The sequence below is a fragment of the Rhinatrema bivittatum genome, chromosome 11 (genome assembly GCF_901001135.1).
Source record: "Rhinatrema bivittatum chromosome 11, aRhiBiv1.1, whole genome shotgun sequence".
Classification (NCBI taxonomy): domain Eukaryota; kingdom Metazoa; phylum Chordata; class Amphibia; order Gymnophiona; family Rhinatrematidae; genus Rhinatrema; species Rhinatrema bivittatum.
In genome coordinates this window covers 42111875-42134440 of record NC_042625.1, presented here as the reverse complement: position 1 = coordinate 42134440, position 22566 = coordinate 42111875, and positions in this window count along the sequence as shown.

Here is a 22566-nt window from a genome sequence, read left to right as displayed (position 1 = left end):
GGTTTATTTGGATTGCAAGTACTTTGAGTTCACAGCTCTGTGGAAATCAATATTTACCTTCAGGGAGGGGGGGTTGAGGATCATTTCTAATATCCTCAACAATAAACTATGTGGACTTTAGAAATAGGTGATGACTTTGATAAGACTTAGGAAAATTTCCCATATGATTGATATGGGAAAATACTGTATGTAGAGGTGGTCAATGCAATAATAAAAAGTGAATGGAAGCATGGTGGAGCTGCATTAGATATCAGAGAAATTCACTTGCTGTAGATGGAGAATTACATATTTTAACTGGGTTGTCAGCACTTACAGTATTTATTAACTACTTTTGTCGATTAAGGTTGAAAGGGAAGAAGAGAAGAATTGGAACTGCAAACAAGTTTTGGTTGCTGCGTCTTGATCAGCAGAAGGATATGATGTTTTATGGAGAAGTACGATTCAGAGTGGGGAATTCTCCACCTGAGCCCCTGTAAACACCTGAAAGAGTATTTGGATATTTTGTACAACAGGAGTGCAAAAGAATATTATCCATCTTGGGAAAACCAAGACTCACAAGGGCATAGCTGTTGCTAGTTAAACAGAAGTCACTAATTGTACTGGTTTTGAAAAGCTATATAGTTTATGAATTAAGATAATTTTTACATATCTATCTATCATATAGTTTATTAACTCAGAAACAGCCACTTTTTTATGCTCTGCAGTCAGTATGCAATGCAGAAGAGTTTTTGAAAGGCTTTTGAAGTTTCCTATCTGAATGCAGCACCTGTACCATATGGTATTTACACATTTTTGAATACAAAATTCACTCAAGGCAGGGTACAACATATATGGATGGCAGCATTCAATCAGAAGTCAGTAGTAGCAGTTTACAATTAAGAAAGTGATTGGTAAGGATTGAACTAGTAAGGAGGAAACTAGAGGGAAATCACTAATAACTAATTCAGAAACACTTATATGAATTAGAAATAAAATTAATAAATATGTACACTTAAATTATTCTCACAAAGTTGCATATACACCTACAATCAACAGTAATGCCAAGGTTTAAAATAAATGTACATCATCTCAGTAGGAAGAAAGGTTTTAGCAACACATTTAGGCATTCTAAATGTTACTCATCAGTATATCCTAGGACTATGGACAGACATTTTATATTTATTTTGTTTTTCATTTTGGGGCGGATTTTAAAAGGGTTACGCGCGTAACCCTTTTAAACCCCTCCTGCGCGCACCGAGCCTATTTTGCATAGGCCCGGCGATGCACGCAAGCCCCGGGACGCACGTATGTCCCGGGGCTTGAAAAAAGGGGCGGGGAGTGGGCGGGGGGGCGGGGCGGGATCGAGGCCTCCGGCACAGTGGCCATCCCGGGGGATCGCACGCTAGCACTCGGCAAGCGTGCACAACCTACGCCTGCCTGGAGGCAGACGTAAATAAAAAAATAAAGGTGGGGGGATTTAGGTAGGGCTTGGGGGTGGGTTAGATAGGGGAAGGGAGGGTAAGGTGGCGGGGGACGAAAGGAAAGTTCCCTCCGAGGCCACTCTGATTTCAGAGCATTCTCGGAGGGAACGAGGAAAGCCATCAGGCCTCCCCTAGGGCTCGGCGCGTGCAAGGTTCACAAGTGTGCACCCCCTTGCGCGCGCTGACCCCGGATTTTATAACATGCGCGCATGTTATAAAATTGGGCGTAGATTTGTGCGCGCCAGGTTGCGAGCACAAATCTATGCCTGGCGTAGGTCTTAAAATCCGGCCCTTTGGTTTTTTTTGTTTCTTATAGTTTCTTTAAAACAAAAACAATTTAAAAAAATGAAAACAAAATTATAAACAAAACAAAAATATTTGTGGAGGGTCACCACCAAAAACGAATAACACACCTGGGCCCTTTCCCATTCCTTCTCCTCACCCCCCAGACCCTCTTACCAAACATTTCTTCACAGGACAGGATTAATCCCCAGTTTCACTTGCCCCGACTGTGTCTGTTTGAACAGCTACTAAATATTTTCATCTGTAAATGAAAGTCAGACCAGTTATGTAAACCCAGCTTCTGGAAGTGTCTGCAATCATTTTATGTTCTGAAAACCTTTTACCCACAACCACAGTCACCCACTGAGTGACCACTTCAGACTGACCCATACACTCCTCCTGTGTACCAGTTACATGAAGAGGGGACCTGTGACGCTCAGGAACTACAAAGAATATAATGTATTTATCACAATGAAGGATAACCCTGGCTCCAGAGGACACCCCAGCAGAAAAGGGGCAAATAATGTGCTGTTGGCTTGACTCTACTCCATTCACACAGGACCTGAAATTCTTGGTGCCCACTCCGTCTACAGAACTCCTGAGGCTCCCTTTCATGGATTTGGAGCATCTTCATTCTGCACAGTAGCGGGCAGAAGGCAGTGGTTCGCATTTACTTCATTTTCTAATTTCACAAAGCCAAGCAGTCACACAAGACACCCTAGAGAACAATCAGAGGAAGCTTCAATCATTATTCTTTGGTCCAAGTATGGTAAAGATAACAATTAGGATAGGTTTTTAAAGCTCACCGTTTACTTAAATCGGAGTGAGCTCGAGTAGCCATATTAATTTCTAGATGTCGGCCCCCCTAATCCCCGACCATAAAGCAGCTCATTTTACAAGAAAACAAAAGCAATCTAAAATGATATCCATTACCTTGACAAGCCTGCTGTAGCTTGAATGGCAGATCTTCTGACAGAGGCAGATATCATGCCTCATTAGCTGAGCTAATCTGTCTGCTGGCCCTAGAGCAACCATCCCTCTGTAACTCCTCCGGACAAGTACATCATTCTACCCTTGAACCTTCTCTTAAGTGGCAGATAACATAAAATTCTTTTAATGTGCACAACCCTTTCAAAGATGAATACATTTTTGAATTGTTAGCAGAGGGTAGGGAGTACTATTGGAATGTTAACCCAGAAGTAACTGTAAAAAAACTTGCCAAGATTTTATATAGGAGCATTAGGGTCGACTCACTTCTGCCTGGAACTAGAAAGTAGAAACCATTTCTGGCAGGAGATTTTTGGCACTGTGAGCTCAGGCAGATTCTCTTGCCGGCTCCAGTGAAGATCCAGGGTGCTTTCCCATATCACTGAGTGCGTGACATTTGGGATACCCCAAAGTCCCATGTGTGCTGCAAAGGTGAAAGTAAGCAGCACTCACTGCACCCACCATGAGGATAAGCACCCTCTCCCAAGCAAAGGAAAAGAAACGTGTAAAAAGGACACTCCTGGAAGCAAATCTCCATCCCCCCAACCTATAAAGGATTCGGCCCTGGAAGTAAGAGAGACTGTGAAAGAACCAGCCGGTGAGTGGATCCAGCCCTGAAGAGAAACACATTCTTTCATGGCCCCACCCGTGCAGAATAGGCAAGGCATAGCAGGGTGAGGTTACACCAGATTAGTGGGTCGTCTGCTGTTCAGGCATCCTTGCAGAAAGGCCCAACATACAGCGTTAAAATTTGTGTGGATTCATGTGGCTCGTCACATGATGCACGGAAAAGTATAAAGAATGAAATGTTAGTTAATTCCCTGTGACTCACTCCAGAAAGATCTAAATTAAATCCTGGGTGAGATTGACATGTTTTTTGCTGGTCTTTTCCCCCCCAAAAAAATACCAGGGGGAAAATGGAGTAGCCTGATAATGGCTTCCATTACTGACATGTTGTCACATCTAAATATTACACTTGTATTGCGCAGCTGAACGCCCCAAACGTGTAAGGCAACTACAATGGGGAAAAGCTCTAAAAATGTAATGTCCCTGGTAACCATGTTCTCATGCCATTCAGCAGTAGAGATGTGAATCAGAACCGGAATCGGTTCGGTTCTGGTACCGATTCAAATCTTATAATTTTTATCGTCTGGCCCGATTGGTTTTTTATCGGCTGCGCCCAATCCGATAAACAAAAAACCCACCCTGACCCTTTAAAACTGACCCCTTAGCCTCCCCCACCTTCCCGACCCCCCCCCCCCAAAAACGTTTTAAAATTACCTGGTGGTCCAGTGGGGGTACGGGGAGCAATCTCCCGCTCTCGGGCCGTCGGCTGCGCTAATAAAAATGGTGCCGATGGCCCTTTGCCCTTACCATGTGACAGGGTATCCATGCCATTGGCCGGCCCCTGTCACATGCTAGCAGCACTGGATGGCCGGCGCCATCTTTAAAAATGGCGCGGGCCATGGCCATCCAGTGCTTCTACCATGTGACAGGGGCTGGCCAATGGCATGGATACCCTGTCACATGGTAAGGGCAAAGGGCCATCGGCGCCATTTTTATTAGTGACAGCCAACGACCCGAGAGTGGGAGATCGCTCCCGGCACCCCCACTGGACCACCAGGTAATTTTAAAATGTTTTTGGGGGGGTCGGGAGGGTGGGGGAGGCTAAGGGGTCAGTTTTAAAGGGTCGGGGTGGGGGGTTTTTTTATCGGGCCATCGGCGCCATTTTTATTAGTGGCAGCCGACGGCCCGAGAGCGAGCGATCGGTCCCAGGGCTTCCACTGGACCACCAGGTGATTTTAAAACGTTTTTTTTTGGGGGGGGGGGTTTGGGAGGGTAGGGGAAGGTAAGGGATTAGTTTCAAAGGGTCGGGGTGGATTTAGGGGTTGTTTTGGTGTGCCGGTTTTCCCACCCCCCCCCCCCCAAATAACTCCTGTTAGTGGACACAAACCCGATTAACGATTTTTCATGATAAATCAGGGGAATTTCTATTGTATCGCACTCTTTAACGATTTTTGACGATTTAAAAAATATCGGACGATATTTTAAATCGTCAAAAAACGATTCACATCCCTATTCAGCAGGGCTATTTCTCTACACACCAGGCTCCTCAGAAGAACACACCGAAGCCCACCTCCCCGGAAGCATCAGTGAAAAACTCTAGGTCACTATTGAACCTTGGGGTGGGGGGGGGGGGGTCCTGCTGACCAAATCGACATCCCATTGTAATTTTGCACAAATTCTAACCATTACCTTAAGATCCTGTCTAATGGATTTGGTGACGCGTATGTGGTGGAAGTTTTGTGTAACTCCAGAAGCTGCCAATGCCATTCTCCATAAGAATGCCCTGCCCATGGGAATAACTCTGCAGGCAAAGTAAGGAGGCCAATTAGGGACTGGAATTGTTCTAACTTGGCCTTTTTTGCGTGAGCCATTCGCAACAATGTCTCCTTTAACTTGTCTGCTTTCTCCATTGGGAGCCTGGATACCCTCGCTTGTGAGTCCAGCTCAGTACCTAGGAAAACTATTTTTTGAGGCGGGCCTTCCGTTTTGCCCTGGATTAGGGGAATTCCAAATTTCTCTCGGCAATTGTTTGAAAAGTTGCCAGTAGGGATCTGCACTCTTGCGCACCCCTGCCTATAAACAGGAAATCGTCTAGACAGTGGACTAGGCATTTGGAACCTGATGCCTGCTCTACCACCCAGTGTACAAAGGAGCTGAAATTTTCAAAGTATGCACAGGATTTAGGGCAGCCCATCAGGATGCATTTGTCAAAATAGTATTCTCTCCTAAATTTGAAACCTAAAAGGTGGAAGGATGTGGGATGGACTGGCAGTAGCCTGAAGGCTGATTCAATATCTGCTTTCATTGGGAACACCTGGCTGTCATGACCTGGTAGGATCTTTATGGCCTTGTCTTTCGAGGCGTATTGAACTGCACATTGTTGCGGGTCAATCATGTCATTAACTGATCTGCCTGCAGGGTAAGACATGTTGTGAATTAATCTGAATTTTCCTGGTTCTTTTTTTGGAATCACTCCCAGGGAAGATATAACTAATTTATGGAAGGGAGACTCACTGAAGAGGCCGTCTATTCTGCCCAGATCTAGTTTTATTTTTTCCCAGGCAACCTCCTCGTATTGTTTTAAAGTTAAGGCATTGTGAACATTGTAATGTGGCAACGGGGGGATCTTTCGAACATGGGATGGGATAACCTGAGGTGAATCCTCTGGTGATCTCTTCAGCTTGAACTGTGCAAGGGCAAAGCTCCAATCATGGCGCCATTGCCTTAATTTTCACTGGGATGGAACCAGGTCCTTCACCATTTCATTGAAATGGTGGTGGTTGTTGCCTGTCCTTGGGAGCATAGCAGTGAGCCACCGGGTATGACCCACCGCAGTTGGCACATGCGTGTCTAAATCTGCAACGTGCCCATATGCAGTGCCCAGCGTTATACTGTCTGCAAGGATCACGCCTCCTGAAAGCTGCCCCTGTGTTTCTGTCGCTGGGTGAGAAATTGCTGGAGGACTGCTCATAACTAAAAGTTTCTGCATCGTCATTTCATCTAGCCATAGGTCGACAACTCTTTGATGCCAGGATACTGAGCTGTCCTCTGCCATAGCTTTATGGAATTTTATATCATGGTTGAACCAGGCCCAACCTCCATATTGTTTGTTTGCTCTCATGATGGAATCTAGGTATCATATTAGGTAAGGCATTTGTTCTGGCTCTCTTTCCACTATCACACTCATTAAGATGTGAAAAGCAGAAACCCAATTATTGAGTATTTTGGAGACCTTCAGGTTTTTTGTCTTTGCTCTCTACTGAAGAATATTTCTCTTTGTTTCTATTGTGGCCTTCCTTCTGATCTGGAATAAGGAGTGGGGAAATATCAATGAATTCTCTCTTCCATATTTTTCTTTTCGCTTTTCTTGATACACCTCTAGCTAGTGTGCTGACCCTGCAGAGTTCATCTTCATGTCTCATTCTATCCTTTATGGATTACGCTGCAAGATTACCGAGTGAAACCAAAGTTTCAAGCTGCCCAGAGGTGCTGCATTGGCTTTTGTGGCCCCATACTCTGGCAGGTGATATAACCCTGTTGGAGGCCTCCTTTTTTTGAAGTTTTTTAAGGCTTTCTACATTACTGTGGCTAGAGCCTCGTCACTGTCGCTGGTGTCAGACCCTGACTCGAAGGAGAAGACAAGTGAGGTTGTGTCTATAGTCAACTTACCCAGCTCCAGCTGCGGATTCCCAGCACCCTTGTTGACTTTGTCCTCATTGGGCTCGTGCTAGTCGACGTTAATCTTTTTGTTGGCAGACCTAACTGTTGCTTTGGGGTCCTTCTTCTGTGATTTCTCATCACTCCTAGACGTGCGCTGCCTCAGCCACTCTGTCCCATGCTCTTGTTGCCGCAGCTTGGCCATTAAGTTGTCTAGTTCCTGCTGATTCTTCGATGCAGAGTGAGCATTTCATCGTGGCCTGTCTGTGTAGCTACGCTTGGATGCTTGCCTAATCATTTTGGAGGGACCTTGCTTTTTTCCTGCTTTTTCTTTGCCTTTCCCAGGGCTCTTTGCCCTGTTCGATTTTCGGGGTGCCATCTCCATTGATATGTCAAACCTGCAGAGAAAATACTCTTTTGAGCAATCCAGCTCACGATGCGTCTCCAGAATGAAACGGCAACCGCTCGCCGCGATGTGACTCTGGATGAAATGGGGACCAACTGCCGTTAGGAGGCAAGCTGCAGCAAAAAGAGGGGTTTTCCAGCACGGTGGTGCTTTAAATTCTGGGCTGTACTACGACAGCTCCCTTTTGCCCCTCCCTGCGTTCCCTACGTCACCCGCCTACTTCCTTTTCCCCTCCCCCTCTGACACGTTCCTTTGCTGTCTGATTCTCCCTTCCCCCTACCTGCCTCACCCTTTAATAATTTCCTCCCTAGTCCTGCCATCTCAGCTGCACACCCAAATTCTGCTCTGCCCCAGACATTGGTCAGTGTTGCAGGGGGCTTCTTTGCGTGAAGCAACAGCAGTCCCTCTGAGCTTGATCTTGGGGAGTGAGGGGGAGCGTGTCTCACCACCCATGTGCATGAAACCAAAGCTCTAAACACCAGCACAATTATTTTAAACTGAATCCTAAACAGTACCAGCAGGGGTTTTTTTTTATGTAGTGTCAGTGAAATGTAAGCGGTTTTCCCCAAATCCCACAATCACCTGTACAGCTCAATTTTGTACTCGTTGAACTTTATAACATAATTACAAGGTAAGACGTAATACCACACTGTTACAGAAGTCAATACAAGGCGTAGCCCTCACATTGACCACTGATTCCAGAGCTGACCTCAACAAGAGTGGGTGCAATCTACTCTCTGCTCTTAAAACTTAATATAACCCCTTGCAAGGTCATTGAAACTTCTCATCAAACAGCACACCCAATCCCAAGCTGTTTACTTCTCACTTTCAGGGTAACGTTTTTCCATCTAACTGGAGATGTCCACAGCAAATTTTTGTTTCAGTTCATTTTTTTCATTTGGGGGGGGGGGGGGTTTGTTAATTTGGGTTATGGTTTATGCAATGTTTATTTCGATTTGGTTCATTTGACAAACGAAAATAAAATGTTAATCTAAGGAAAACGTTATCTGACATGGGGCCTCCCTGGGCCCCTGCCCCCACCACTGCCACCACTGTAACAGGCCGATACAGTACGGATGCGCTAAAAAAGCGCGTCCTTTTTCTGCGCCCGCTGTTTGAATGCACACTCAGCCCCCTCTCCTGGGCGTACGATACAGAATGCAAATGAGGGGGTCGCGCTAAAAGGAGGTGCTAAGGACAATTGTACACCCCTAGCACCTCCTTTTAGCACTCCGGGCATCCGTATTCCTAACCTGACCCACCGACACCTTCTTTTTTTTTTTTTTTTTTTTTTAATCTTTTTTTTTTTCCTTTGGTTCCTCCTACTTAATATTGCAGATCGGTCACACATTTTTTTTCCCTTTATCTCGGGTGAATGGCTAATAGCCTTATCAACATGCATTTGCATGTGATGAGCACTATTAGTTTCAGGGGGTTTTGGAAACGCGTTGTGGACTCGTTAAACCCTTTATCGTACAAGGGGTTGTGGACGCGCCTCCAAACCGGGTTAAAAACTGTGCTCAGTTGAGCGCACTTTACAGTAAGTGAGCTGGGACCTCCCAGCCTTCATCTACCCCTTCCACCAGGCCTTTAGTGTTAAAAGGGGCAGAAGCGATTCCCAGTTTCTCCTGCCCTGCCGGCCAGTGCTGCACAATGGCACGGGTCAGCACTTAGACCGGCACCAATGTTTCATAACCAGAAAGCACACGTCCATAAAACATAAAACAGTACAGTTCCTGGGCCAGCCGGCACCATTTTGTTTGCAGCCATAAGTTTGTATGGCTCAGGATCGGCCAGTGCCATTCTGCATTCCAGAGTTAGTGGGGCAGGGACAACTGGGAATTGCCCCTGCCCTCTTTCTCCATTGAAGCCCCTGCAGAATGGGTAAGTGGGGAGGGAAGCCCTGTTTCAGCTCCAGTGGGGAGGGGGGCAGGGAGGTCTTGCTTATTTTGATTTTTAAATGAACCAAAAATATCCAAACATTTTTGGATATTTTCAGCAAATTTGATATTTGGTTCATTCTGGTCATATAACACACTGAAAATTGACTTTTTCATTATGAAATGTGGATTTATTTAAAATGAATGCACATCCTTACAAGACAACTCCACATGCTTTTCCATCATAAGCACCTTGGCCTTTTAACAGATTCAAAAGAAGCATATTCTGAACCATCCAAGAATAAATTATCCCTACCTCCTTTCTGATCCAAAACTCCTCTGCTGCCAAATCTGAACCTAATGGAATACACAACTGAATATCATCAACATAAATATAAAACAGAAAACCTCAGCTTCTCAATAAATCAGCTAAAGGCTTCTAGTACAGATTAAACAGCAAAGGGGAGCTTGTAACCCCACCTGTAGGAATGCCTCCAAAGAATGTGGATAAAAATGTGCATGAGCCACCTCCATAATTTTACCCTCAAAAAGTCCATTTCCTTGGGTAAAACTCTGCTTTACCACATAGAAAGGGCTTTGAATATTGTCCTCGGTTTTAATGCTCATGAAAAAGTCAGAATAACAGCACTGGAAATGCAAGCCTTCCATTTAGCAGCGAAGAGATACATGGCGTGGTTTCCTAACGTTGCCTTCTCCATGACCCTTCTACCCTTGCTTTAAAGGGATCACATTAATGATGTGAGAGGGCCCTGTCACTTCCTTTTCTGATTCCATCTTTGACTTCTATGCTAAGAATCATGACTAGGATGCAGCTGATAACAGTGAAGTGATTTCACGGAGCTCGATTCTCTCTAGTGGGAATGGGACTAAGATCAACGTGTTTCATGTTGGCCGCCAAATGGCTTCTCTGATTTGGCCAATGCAGACCTGATGCAGACTGGAGAAGGAGAGAAGTTGTATTCCTGACCCTTTCCCAATACACCAAGCCATCCAATCCTCCACTGACTAGCTTCAGGATAAAGCATTACATTTAGTTTGCAGAGCTCTGGGAGTTTGACTTTTACATGACTTAAAGGTCTTTTATCCATATATGGGAGAAGAGCTGATGTAAATTTGAAACGACAAAGCAGACTTTCACAATGAATGTTCTTTACAGGGTGTACTGGAACTGAAAAAGGGAAGAGATGACTAATTAATTGACTGTGATGAAAAAAAGGGCATTTTTTTTTATAAGTGGGTTATGGGAAATGTGAAAGAACATGGACTATGAATAGCAAAGAAACAATGCAAAAAAAAAAAAAAATAGCTGTAACTAAAAGGTCTCCCAATTAACCAGAGCTCTCTGACTGCCATTTATGCTGCAGAGAGATCACAGCCAATTTATAATTGATTTTGCTTTACATAGAAACGCCATCTGTGGCTACCAGAATGCATAAGGAAGAGATGCCATTTGTCTAGCTTGTCTATTGTTTTAAATTAATTCATTTAACCTGTACAATTAATGCAGGTAGAATGGTACCATCTGTGGACTGAATCAAAGCTGTTGTAGGACACTGAAGTTTGTGCATTGAAAGAGAAACCATTCATGTACACCAAGAAGAATAGGTCCTGCGTTGGCTTGCAGTCGCCTACCTAGCAATATTTCATGTCAGGTCACGCGCCCAATTTATCAAAGGTTAAGGCAGGTACTGTCTGTTAGTCCTATATATATCATATATTCAGATGAACACAGAGAGCTCAAGCCACCCAAATTTATGACTTAGAAGAATTTCCAGCAGAAAGCCAACATTGTCAAATGAAAATATTCAAATCTTAATGCTATGAAAATACATGGCTCAGAGGCGCCATGTATCTCAGGGAAAAAGCAAACAAACTCCACTTAAACCAGTTCCTGGAAGAGCTCCTACTCTGCACTGTGTAATATATTATCAGTTTTATTAGAATATACCTGAGTCTCATTATCCCTTTTCAAATATGCGGATTAGTTGTCCTGATATCTCCAATATCTGGATTTGGGCAGAAGAAGTGCACTGAGCATGCTCTGACTGTGATGTCAGAAGCTGATGGTACTTGGCCGGCACTTCGGACACCATCCTGTCTCATGTAAACATGCTCAGAAATACTTATGCAGCCCAGCTCTGTAGGAATAAATGAGGAAACCAAAGAAAAGGAAAGCAAAATGTAAACCCTTCTGGAATGCACTAATTAACTCCCTACTCATCGGCCTTCCTGCCAATGCAGAGAGCTCTTCAGATCATGCAGTACTCTGAGGCAAGGGTTTTAAAAGGCACCATCCATTCGCCGGCACATTACCCGTGTCCTCAAACCCTTACATTGGCTGCCCATTGAATAGAACATCAAGTATTAGATTATAACACTTGTACATAAACCGCTGTATAATAACCTGGTTCCAAGGATTAGCTCCCTTTTGCAGCTCTACATGCCAGCCTGCATGCTGCGCTCAATCAATTCTCATCTTTTAAAGATTACTTCATCTTGTATGGTGCGCCTGCATGAAGCTTGGGGTCAAGATTTTTCTGTTGCCAGCCCCTCACTGTGAATGCACATCCCTGAACATAGAAGATTACGGAATGTGCTGCTACTTTTAAGAAAGCACTAAAAATCTTCTATTTCTTGCAGGCATTTGATGTAGAGACAGCTTCTTAGTCTTTTAATTGGGAGTGATATAAATACCTAAGTGCATAAGATTTGCCATACTGGGTCAGACCAAAGATTTATTTATTTGTTTGTTTGTTTGTTTGTTTTGGTATTTTTATATACCAACATCCGTTTGCACATCGTATCGGTTTACATATAACAAAAAACAGTGTTGCCGTAACAACAGGCAGAGCCTTTACAGGGAACAAAGCCTCAAGCCCAGTATCCTGCTTCCAACAGTGGCCAAGCCAGGTCAGGATCCCAAGGGTTAGACAGATTCCAAGCTGCTTATCCCAAGAATAAGCAGTGGATTTCTGCAGCTCTACCTTAATAATGGTTTATGGACTTCTCTTCCAGGAACTTGTCCAAACCTTTTTTTAAATGTACCTACACTAACAGCTTTCACCAAATCCTCTGGCAATGAATTCCAGAACTTAATTATGTGTTGAGTAAACAAAATATTTTCTCTAATTAGTTTTAAATGTATCACCTAGTAACTTCATTGTATGTCCCCTGGTCTTTGAACTCTTTGAAAGAGTAAACAACTAATTAATGTTTACATGTTCCATTCAACTCATTATTTATAGACCTCTATCATATCTCCCCTCAGCCATCTTTTCTTCAAGCTGAAGACTCCTAACCTCATTAGTCTTCCTCATAGGGGAATTGTTCCATCCCCTTTATCATTTTGGTCACCCTTCTCTGTGCCTTTTCTAATTCTGCTATATCTTTTTGAGATGTGATGACCAGAACGGAACACAATACTCAAGATGAGGTCGCACCATGGAGCGATACAGAGGCATTATGATATTCTCTGTTTTATTCTCCACTCCTTTCCTAATAATCCTTAGCATTCTCTTTGCTTTCTTGGCTGCTGCTGCTGCACACTGAGCAGAAGATTTCAACGTATTATCAATGATGACGCCTAGATCCTTTTCCTGAATGGCAACTCCAAATGTTGAACCTTGCATTGTGTAGCTATAATTCAGGTTACTCTTCTCTAAGACAGTACATTTCAAACCAGCACGGCTGCGCGTATATATTATCCCGTGCCCAGGGATACGGCCCTTTTATAACATATGCACACGTTATAAAATAGCCTGGCCACACACACATGTGCACGCACTTTTAAGTGGGCATGCGCCTAAATGCCGCTTCTATCGCATAAACCAGAGGATTTTAAAAGGAATGTGTGCTGATGCGATTCCCAGTTTTACCACTCTGTCCCCAGTTCATCCAGTTATGAGATGAGTCCTCCAAACTCCCCCTAGTTTACTAGCCTTCACTCCCCCCAGTTAGCCCCAACCCTTAAAACCCCTGCAGATCTGCCTGGTATTGTTTTCTTTTTTAATCTACACAACATCCATAGCAGAATTAAAGTTGCACCGCACAGGCCCTCCGTGCATGCCGGGGCTGTGTCAGTATTGATGCGCACATCTTAGGTTTTTGCCCTGAAATGCCCGTGCCCCATACATTCCCCATTCCTTTTTGAAAACGTTCGAGATGCGCACGCCGCGGGGGGTACGCGCGTATCTCGGTGGCTTTTAAAATCTGCTTGGCACGCACAAGTCCGACTTCTTCACGCCTACCCTAATTAACGCACGCGTCAGGCTTTTAAAATTCACCTCTTAGTGCGGCACTTTGAACTTGACAAATGAAATTGAATGTGGACATTTGCATGCCCCGTCTCCCAGTTTTGCAAGGTCCTCTTGCAATTTCTCACAATCTCTTGTGATTTAACAACTTTGAATAATTTGTGTCTCTGGCAAATTTGATCACCTCACTTGTTCCCATTTCCAGGTCATTTATAAATTTATTAAAAAGCAGTGGACCTAGAACACATGCCTGGTACTCCACTATTCACCTTTCTCCAGTGGGAAAATTTACCATTTAGTCCTACTCTCTGTTTTCTATCTTTTAACCAGTTCCCAAACCATAATAGGACACTGCCCCCATTCCATGATTTTTTAATTTCTTAAGAAGTCGCTCATGAGGGACTTCGTCAAATGCTTTCTGGAAATCCAGATACACTATATCAACTGGCTCACCTTTATCCACAGGTTTATTTATGCCCTCATAAAAATGTAGCACATTGGTGAGGCAAGACTTCCCTTGGCTAAATCCATGTTGCCTTTCTCCCATTAAACTATGCCTATCTATATTTTCAGCAATTTTATTCTTTATGATAGTTTCTATCATTTTTCCTGCACAGACATCAGACTCACTGGTCTGTAGTTTCCTGGATCACACCTTGAGCCTTTTTAAAAAATTGACATTACATTGGTAACCCTCCAGGCTTCAGGTCCCATAGATGATTTTAATGGTAGTTAACAAATTACTAATAGCTGGTCTGCAATTTTATTTTTCAGTTCTTTCAGCATCTGGGATGTATATCATCTGGTGCAAGTGATTTGCTGCTTTTAATTTGTCAATTTAGCCTATTACATCTTCCAGGTACACTGAGATTTGTTTTAATTCTGCTGAATCATCACCTTTTAATATCCTTTCTGGCATGGATATCTCTCTTACATGTTCCTCAGTGAAGACCGAAGCAAAGAATTAATTTAGTCTCTCTGCTATGGCTTTGTCATCCCTATGTGCCCCTTTTACCTCTTGATCATCTAATGGTCCAAGTGACTCCCTCTCAGGCTTTTCATTTCGAATGTACTGAAAACGTTTTTATTAAGAGTTTTTGCTTCAATAGCAAGCTTCTTTTCAAATTCTCCAATTGCCTTCTTATCATTACTTTGCATCTAACTTGCCAGTGCTTATAATGATTTAACATCTCTTAGCTATTGGCACTTAGCAACTGTTTTTGGCTCTTTGTCAGTATTCTATCTTTGCTGTTTTGCCTCTTTAGTCTTTTTTGTTAGTATTTTTAACTATGAATGCACCCGATGCGATCCGCTTTGAACTGCTGGACATGCACGTAATATTTTTTTTTTTGAGTAAATAAATAAATAACACCAATGTGCTAAACTATGCTGTAACTTGCAAAAGTAGGTACTCACGACAAAAGCACTATTAGCATGCGTGAACTGGGATTACACATGCTATTTGTGTTTTTTTACTGGTGCAACTTTTCTTTTTCAAGTTAACAGCACTTTTATTGCACACACTTTATCATTTGCTAATTTAAGTGCAAAAACAACGAGTTACTGCAATGCAAAAGTATGCAGAACAGCTCATTAGCTATGAGCTTACAGGTGAATTTTAAAAGGTGTTATGCTCGTAAATGTAACATACTATCATAGCAATTTTAAAAAGCCATTTACTTGCGTAAAGTACAATGGCATGTATTGTAGCAGTTTTCAAAAGCCCACTTATTTGAGTAAAGTGCATAATGCATGTGTAAAACCCAATTTTAAAAGTATAAATGTTTTTCAAAATCAGTCCCTTATTGATCAAGTACACATGATAACAGCTTCGCAAGCACATGATCACAAAAAATGTTAGGGACTTATATGGCTAAGTGGCAATGTCTGAATATCCGGCAGGTCTAAAGTTAGCCGGATAAACTTGGTGGAGCTGTTGCAGTACCTGCTGGAGCTTAAGACCATGACAGCTGGAAAGTTGTTCCTACATCTAGCCTAAATTTGCTTCCATTTAAAGCCTTTACTTGTCTGTTTTCTAGCGGAGATGGTTGATTATTGTATATGAGAATGATGTTAAAGTCTTCCAAAACAAACAGCTAACATACAGCTTATTTAGTTCAGAATACAATCATGTTAACGTGGCAGTCTATGGCTGTTTCAAAGCATAGTTGCTATGTTTTCAGTGCAGGACTGAGCCATCCTTTGATAGAATTGATTAAGCTCAGCCATCCTCTGCTTGTAGAAACTGCAAAGCCTGTGCTAAAACTCAGCTAAAGCATAAATTTCCAGCTGCATCTGCCAATTAAGGGCCCTTAATCAAGGACTTTCCCTATTCTGTACTTATGGAAAAAAAAAGAAAAAAAACCCCTCTTTTGAATAAAGCCCTTTTAGCTACAAAATCAATTTCTGACCTTCAAAACCTGAAGGCCGGTCAATCTCCCTGAACTATCACATCCCGTTTCTGGTTGATTTAATAACCTTTATTTCTTTTGCATATATACTGTAGCAATTTGGACTGGAATAAAATGAAGTCAATTAAACAACTGAGGCCACTTCTGAAAGCATTAGAGGTTTCTATTGTTGGCTAATGGAGCTACTGCAGGCTGCAGTCTCCAGTCTCATTTCCCATGCTGGTATAAGTTTGTTGGGTTTTATCTTTCCGCTGTCGTCCTCAACAGCTGCTCTTCGTAAATGACTTTGTGTGCTAGGGGAGTGATTTATAAAAGGCTTTTCCCATAGGTACAGAAAGGGGAGGGGGACGGATGGACAGTCTCTTTCTTTAAATGGCCGGGTCTTAGTTGTCTACGTCTGGCAGCTTGTTTTCAAAGTGAAATGAGATTTGTGAGGTCATCGTAAGATAGTCCATGCTTGTCTTTAGGTTGTCTGGAAGACGATGTGATGAGCAGTAGTCCCTTTTGACTCTATGGTAATGGAGCACTTTCCCTGATTTTTTAGCAGGCTTGAATATATTGTTTTTAGCAATTATGAATATAATCCAACTTCACCATGCACAGCATTACAGAATAATTGTGTAACTGTATTCACTGGCGGCGGTTTATTTCATAACATCTTACACTTACTTTTTGTCATGCACAGTGCAGGAACAAAAAAAGTCACCTCCTTTTTTGAAGTTCATAGTGCGAGCCCAAAGTCTTGTCCTGGTCTTGTGATGCTGTTATAGATATACAAAAAAATTACATGGATCTGGATTTCAAAACTCAATAAATCTATAGTTCTGGCTTTAGAATTCATTGGCTATGGTTATGCGTACCATGTATTTGTGTAGTCTGGTTCTTATTTGTGTGTGCTGTTCAGGGGTCTGTGTTGCTTGGATGTGATTGTATATTGTTTTGTGTTTTATGGTATTTTATGTTACCGTTTTTAATGCCACATGGATGCACGTTTGTACGCCACTTTAGCTAAACTGAATGATTTATGAAGGTGGTTAATACCTAAATGCGATTTAATGTAATTAATTCAGATGCACAGACGATGATGACATCTGTGGAAAGGGGAAAGAAAAAGGAAAAAAGGACTAAAAGCAAACATAAGAAGGAAGCCGAATGATACCAGTATGCGGTCGTGTGCTAGGGATCATTTTGTGCTTTGTCTGGCCCACAGAGCGATAGGCAAAAGTATGTTTCCCAGTGCTTCTGTCTGAAGTGCAAATTTAGAAAAGGGTATAATAAAGTTCTCTTGTAAAGTATTGCTGCTTTCTGCTTTTCAATTATTATGCATTTAAGAAGCGTGCAGGTTACATATCACGTGGTATAGCTTCTGACATGCTCTTCCCTGGCATTCATTTTCCATACAGCTCAAGTGAATTTTACCATTCCCCTTGAAGGATTAAGGGTACAGCCGATCAGAGCTGGATAAGCGGCCCCCAACTGCATTTGCCTTTCAGCGGACAGCATAATTCCTCTCCTTTACATTTTGCTGTGTCTTCTTATGCTTTTGGTTTTTCTACATTATGTAGATAAGCTTTTCAAATAAATTACAAAATGCTCTATTTCAAATTGGAAAAAAACAACATACATCCTGAATTAATTTTTGGTGAAAGGAGCTGATCCCAACTTGTAAAGGTTGCCAGGGTTACACTAATGGCTTTCCTACAGAAAGTTAATCCAAAGCAGAATTGGAAAATTTATTATGCTTTGGTTATGTTTAACTTGCCTGACACTGTGTTATTACTGATGACCAAGGAGATTGTTTATTGTGATATGTCTGAAGAACAGTATAAGGAGAGGGAGATGTCTGGATAAGAAAAGCATAGTTTAGTCTCCCGTGGCTGATTCATGGTTCTCTGTGTGTCTGGTTTGTGAAACACACATCCTTCAGACTTGCTGTACAAGAGTTCTTACTGTATTGTTGTATTTCTGAAAACCTGGCCCTCTTGGGTTGAATCCTATGATTTAGCCTTTGACTCTTCTAACGTATATGAAATGAAGATCATCTCTAACTAGGCAATAAGAATCTCTCATCAACTTTGCTACGTAAGAGACATTTATAAGGACATAAATCTTAGCTTTATTCAAGTCCACTGATAAAAGGTGCCATGCATGGCCTGATATTTCTGTTTGGATCTGACCTTGGGAACTGTGGAGTGGGGTTTTTTTTGTTTGTTTTAGGTTTTATGTTTAACTGCCTTATACAGCACAGAGATTAATGGACCAAAGGTGAGTGTCTGTGCCTCTTCCACTGTTTCCTGGCTTTAAAATTCCCCATATTTTTATTGCAAGTCTGCCCTGGTCATTTTTTCCTTGATTATACAGTTTGTTTTTTGATTTGAGGACTCTGCATGGCCTCCTTCAATTTCGACCAACAATCTACTATACCACGTGAATTCTGTCACTTTTCGGCAGCTCAGAAGACAACACGGGGGTAATGCTTCTATTCCAGTAAGCCACACACATTTATTTTATTTATTTATTTAGGTTTTTTATATACCGGCATTCACGATAAAATCACATTCAGACAGGGTGTGCAAAAAATACAATAACTGAATCTAGTGCAGAGGAGTTGCAGTTACAATGAACAGGGGTAATGGAACTGGGACAAGAGAGAGAAAAGCAGAAGAAGGTTAACATCATAAATTAATAAATATTTACACATCTAGCTCCTGGAAGAATTAAGTATGTACCACTATATGAACCTATTCCAAGAGAACAATTATACAATATAAACCAAGAATCTACGGGGTTGACTACAAAATTTGTATGAGACCAATGATTATAAAAGGTTGAAGAGAATTTCTCTCAACTGACATGTTGGAGGAGAGCTCTTTATTACAAATTTTGTAGTCCTGTTAACAAGGTAGATTCTTAGTTTATATAGGAATTATGTAGCATGGAAGATCCTGTCAAGGCTCTAGATCTGACCATATGGAATGGCCTCCCAGTGGGGACAATGGAAATGAACAAACAGTAACAGAATTCAAGAAAACATGGGATAAGCACAGAGGATCCTCCATTGTAAAGAAGTGAGGGGAGCACCAGAGATCAACTAGGGTCAATAGCCCTGCATCAAATTGGGCAGACTAGATGAGCCTTACAGTCTTTATCTGCCGTCATATTCTCTGTTTCATACCATTTTTGCAGCCCTGGGAAAACCCTCCGATTGCTGTGGCAGGCTACGAGAAGGTCTGTTGCTTCTCTTAGACTGAAGTATGTTGGGGTAGGAATTCTAGTAACGCACTGCTGCTGTTGTTCCCTGACCTCACGGTTCTTCTGGGGGCTCAAATCTTACTGCTAAAGGGGGTGAATTTTTCAAAGCCAGTTACATGCATAAAACACGGGTTTGTGCTTGCAAGTGGCTTGTTATAAAATTGTGCAGGGGTTGCATGCATAAAAGTATGCACGTAACCTGATTTCACACAAAAACTAGACTCCTGGTGGAGGAAGGGGTAGAGTTGGGATTTACTTGCATGCTTTTAATTTTGAAAAGTATTGCATGTGAATTAACCCGCATAAGTCACGCTCTGCAAAAAGCAGGTAAAACTTTGTGTGGCTGAGTTTGAGCATGCTCTTAGGTATAATTTGCAAATTGGATTTATGCACTAAAGTTCACTTTGAAAATTGGTGTAACTTCTGCATTTTGGCAGCACATAAGTTACTTGGGTTATTATAAAATTATCCTCCCCCTGGCTATCTTAGACTCTCTGGTATCGGATCTATTAGGGTTGTTAATTTTCACAAGAGAAGCAGGACTTTGGTTTAAAGAAGAATTCTCAGGTGGTTTTCTTCTGTTCAGATGTTTTACATTGCATTATTTTAAATGCTTTTAAATTTCTAATATTAATTTTAAAAAAATAATTGCAAGAAATGCAGCACAGGCTGCAAAAAATGAACCAAGGTTTGCAAATTGGTGACATTATTGTTGGAAAGCCAATGGAGTAAAACAAACTATGATGTCATCAACTCTATGACGGTTTTTTCCATCAGACTGTGAGAGTTCTCATTTGTCACATCTCATTGGAAATCTGTCACCTTCAACAGTACAGAGCTACCTAGTTTCATGCCATAATTATTGTCTCAACTCAACTATATCACCTCACTTGTTCATCTTCATGAATATTATGGTTGAACAATCGTCAGCTCAATACAAGTTTAATTTAATTGTGTATATTCAACAGAAAAAGTTTTGAAGGTGGAGTGGAAAGTTTCATATCTTATTGTGTTCCCATTACCCACTGGTAATGTGAATTAGATTTATTAATCATTAACCATCCACCACCAACCACTTTCTATTTATCTGTTAAGCGTGCAAAAAAAGCTAAAAAATGTATCAAAAAATGACTTGATAAGTGTCCAAACACACCTTTTGTATCCAAATTACTTTTTTTGTTATATTTTTTTGTAAAACAATGTAACTAAACTGTAACTTCAAGTGCTGTTGTTCGCTTAAACAGTACTTCATATATATGCTAATGCTGTATAAATATTCATAACTGACGTGAATTTAAATTGTTACCATCTGCCCAACAGGGCCACATTTCAGACCACTCAGGCACAGGCTCAAAGGGAAGAATACCCCTTGGGTACTCTTTCTACAGTACCTGATATCCCCTGGGTTGTGATCAGCCAAGCATATAACTGATCTATTGCTGATTAGCATCTGAGATAACTGAAAATATTAAGGGGCCATTGGGCCAATAACATTTCATAGGAAGCCACAATAAACTCTGAGTAGTGGCTACAGGAGCTGCATCGACAGCTAAATAGGCACAGCTGGTGACTATTTCACTTCAAATCTTACGCAAAACTGCTAGGGATGTACCTTCGTTGTTTTTGTTTTAGTGTGCACTAACTCATAGAGTGCACTAACTCATAGTGTGCACTAAAATGAAAACAAAACAAATAACATAAAATGAAATGAAAATAAAAACGAATATTTTCTGGCTGTACTTCCATAGCAACTGCCATGGTGGGTGGGGGGTGGGGGGAGTCACTTAATAAAGCCTAAGCTCATTCTTGGTGTTTGAAACCTCTCTGATAGATTATTGTGCATTGACTGCACTGGTGCTTGATACTGGAACAAATTTAGCACTGCAGCTACCCCTTGACAAGCTGAAAAATGGCCTCCCACTGCAAAGAACCCAAGAGACTGCAAAGAATGAAAATGCCATGAACAGGGACAATCACACTATTAACTATCCACGAGATAAGGCACATCCACTCATCAGACCACATCCTGAAATGAAATAAAAATATTTTTAGAGGAAAAGGTGTTGTAACTCAGACCACACTACTATAAATTACGATGCTGTCCAAAGTCAAAGAACAGTAAACTAAATCCCAAATGATACGGGGATTACGATACAGTCATCAATAACTACTGAAATACCAGTTTGAGACTGACAGTAGTTTATTAAGTATCATATTTTAAGGGGAACGCTTTGGATCGATGCAAAGAAATCTGCATACGCAATAGCCAGTTATTCAAATTCCATGTAATAAGATAGGGGCCCTGGAAGTGGATACCCTCTAATCAGACCAAGGGCTAATGTTCCATTTCATTATTTGCTGTGTGAAAATTCCACTCAACACCATGATCACATTACACAAAACTAAAAAATGAATGCTGTTCCTTACATGATATAACCATAATGCACAATTAGACCAACATACTACGATTCTGGGTAGACAGGTCTGGGCAGTAACCATATTTGTTTTCTAGTAAGCCCAGAGTTCTTTACTGGCCAATGGTGTCATTAAGGCTTTCCTCGCATGCTGTCTCTGCTGTGGAGGAGGGAAAGCTTGGTGAATCAGGCCCTTTGTCTGGATAAATATTGTTCAACTTTCAAACAGGTTTATAAACAGAATCAACTTTATTACCTTATAGCATCAGGCTGTAGCAGCGGCATTTCTGTATCTCTCAAACGAAACAGCAATCCAGTCCTCATAACAAAGGAACATTTTATTTCATCTGCAGAGTGTCATTTAGATTTCCAGATACACAGCTAAAGCGCCTATTATCGGTATATGTACATAACCATGGGAACTAAATATTGAAATAATGCTAGACTGAATTAAACCTGTCTTCAACGTTTGAAATCATTCTCTCTTTGCACTTATCTGTGTATTAACCTCATGGTGGCCATGTGAATTACATTTTGAAACCCCCTGTGTGGCTTTGACATATTACCAATCTGCCTGATGGTGTGATATAAATAGGGATTCACAGAAATGTGGGCTTCTATTATTCTGACACATTCGATATTCTGATCATGAGCAAAGAGAAAATTGTAGGTCATTTCAAGTAAAAGCTAATCTTTACCTAAAAACAAAGCTTGGGGACCTCAGCCCTTACATTTCTATGGAGCTAATCATTTTGTTTTTCATATGTTTTTCAAAGTTGTAAACTTCACGGCTTTGTCCCATATTGGGGGAGGAATCAGCTAATCACTGATGAGACTGCATAGCTCTAACCTACATCTTTTTAATCCTTCTTTCTGCAAGGCCTTCCTCGTAGCACCTTCTCAATCATCCCATTTATCTCTACTTTCTGACTGAGCACAGCAAGAGCAGACTCCAGTCATCTCCCTATCCTCTCTT